General features: G+C 33.9%; 1 non-coding gene across 1 annotated transcript; it reads left to right on the top strand.

Annotated features, from left to right (window-relative positions):
* The first annotated feature begins 1,576 nt into the window (after window positions 1-1,576).
* On the top strand, window positions 1,577-1,682 carry LOC122121120. The gene has a single exon (XR_006149890.1). It is a non-coding gene; the product is annotated as a U6 spliceosomal RNA (small nuclear RNA).
* Window positions 1,683-2,263: the final 581 nt, after the last annotated feature.

The raw sequence follows: 2,263 nt of genomic DNA, 5'->3' as shown, positions 1-2,263 counted from the left end.
ACAAGAGGTTTATGAGAATATTCATACTGCTATCTTGAGACTCTACATATACATTTGAAGGTATTTGATGTATGATAACTCATCAACATAAAATATAAAATTATTTTGATAAAAAATAAAAATGACTCAGAAGAAATTATAAATGCAAAAACATTCTTCACAGAAGCAAATTCTCAGAAATATTTCTTGACTTTGAAAAGGATAAATTGGCTGCAGTTAGTATAAATTTAGAAGTATGACAATTCACAAAAATATAAAAATGTGTTCACATATTTCATTATATAACCCATAGCAGAAAGCAAATATTGTTCAGATGATTTTTTAAATCACAGTTTCTCAGGTGCTGTGAAGGTGGCTCAGTGGTAGAGTGCTTGCCTTGCATGCATGAGGTCCTGGATTTCATTCCTCAGCACGACATAAGCAGAAAAATGTGAAAGTGGTGTTGTGGATCAAGTGATAGCGCTAGCCTTGAGCTGAAGAGCTGAGGGACAGTACCCAAGACCCAGAGTTCAAGCCGCACAACCAACAAAACCAAAGCAAAAAAAAACAAAACATAACAAAACAAAACAATTTTGTAGCCTCAATTCTGTAATAACACTACTTCAGCTTAGGGTTAAGATTTAGGTGTGGACATTTATCAACAATCCTGATTCAGACTCTACTTGATTAAATTTTTAATCAGTATTTTGTTTTTAGTTTTGCTCTTTGTACATTCACATGCACCTATGAAATATGGTATGGCCATCCCATTCTCAAAGTACCTCTTAATCACTACTCACAAAAATTTGTATTATATTACAACAAGGAAAAAATGCTATAAATAAAGAAAACAATAATTAAATATTAATGATTACTAAAATAAAAAAGAAAACAATTACCAGGGTTTTCAGTATTTGAAGTGTACACAGTTGATTTTACTATTTTCTCATATTCTTATACATTTAAATCTGGATAAAGCTATGAGTAGCTTTTAAATTTACCCACTAAGATTACTATTTATAGTTCATCTCACCATTTGTATGTGGCTTATATCATTATTTGTTCATCACAAACATATAACGTAAGGGAGCCCTAAAGTTTTAACAGAAACTGTGTACTTAAAATTTTACCTCTTCACTCTGCTTCTTTACACAGTCTTTGCAACTTATCATTAGTAAAGTTTCTATAAACTATGAAATGTACATACTTACTAGTACATGCTACCAGAAAAATTATATACTTTATCGAAAAATTTTATGACCTGCAAACAGTCTTGATTTTGCCATATATAAGCAAATCCCAAAATGAAACACATTTAAAACATTAAAACTTTTAACAAACCTTAACATTTGCTGCAATGATCATTATGACAGGTGCCTTGTGTAGAATAATTGAATTCTTCTTCCTACACATCTCATGAACAACAAATATCTGGAATTATTTTGTTTTTGGCATGTCAATCTTGACTTTATTCTTAAATGTGTGCTTATGTAAGAAATACATGGTTCTAAAATTTCACAATTCTTTTTAACTTATTTGTGTTGAATTGTCTAGTTTAAGAAAATCAATTACACTTTACATATAAAAAAAATGTTCTGTGCTCAATTTGGCTGCACATACACTAAAATTGGAACATACAGAGAAGATTAGCATGGTCCCTGCACAAGGATGACACGCAACTTAGTGAATCGTTCCATATTTTTAAAACAACAGATGCTGGAAGGGATGTGGCCAGAAGGGAAGCCTATTGCATTCTTGGTGTGAGTGTACACTTGTTCATCCACTTTGGAAAGCAGTTTGGAGGTTCCTCAAAAGACTCCACATAGAGCTCCCCTATTACACAGCAATCCCACTTTTGGGCATTCATCCAAATGATCACAAACAAGTCCATACTAAAACAACCACCACAGCAATGATTATTGTAGCATTATTTGCCATAGTTAAGATATGGAACCAACCCCGATGCCCCTTATTAGAAGAATGGATCAAGAAAACATTCTGTGTGTGTGTGTGTGTGTGTGTGTGTGTGTGTGTGAGTGTGTGTGTGTGTGTGTGTGTGTGAGAATGTACACTTACACAACCACTTTGGAAAGCAGTCTGGTGAGTCCTCAGAAAGCTAAATATTGACGCTCCTTATGGCCCACTCATACCACTTCTAGGCATCTATCCTGAACAACAGGTACCAATATTCAAGGACACATGCACCTCCATGTTTATCGCAGCACTGTTCACAGTAGCTAGGATATGAAAACAACCCATATGTCCCACCAGAGATGAATGGATC

The sequence above is a fragment of the Dipodomys spectabilis genome, unplaced genomic scaffold (assembly GCF_019054845.1).
Source record: "Dipodomys spectabilis isolate Male_0828 unplaced genomic scaffold, ASM1905484v1 ptg000183l, whole genome shotgun sequence".
Lineage (NCBI taxonomy): Eukaryota > Metazoa > Chordata > Mammalia > Rodentia > Heteromyidae > Dipodomys > Dipodomys spectabilis.
The sequence above is the reverse complement of the archived record's forward strand: the minus strand, read 5'-3'. Positions and strand labels throughout refer to the sequence as shown.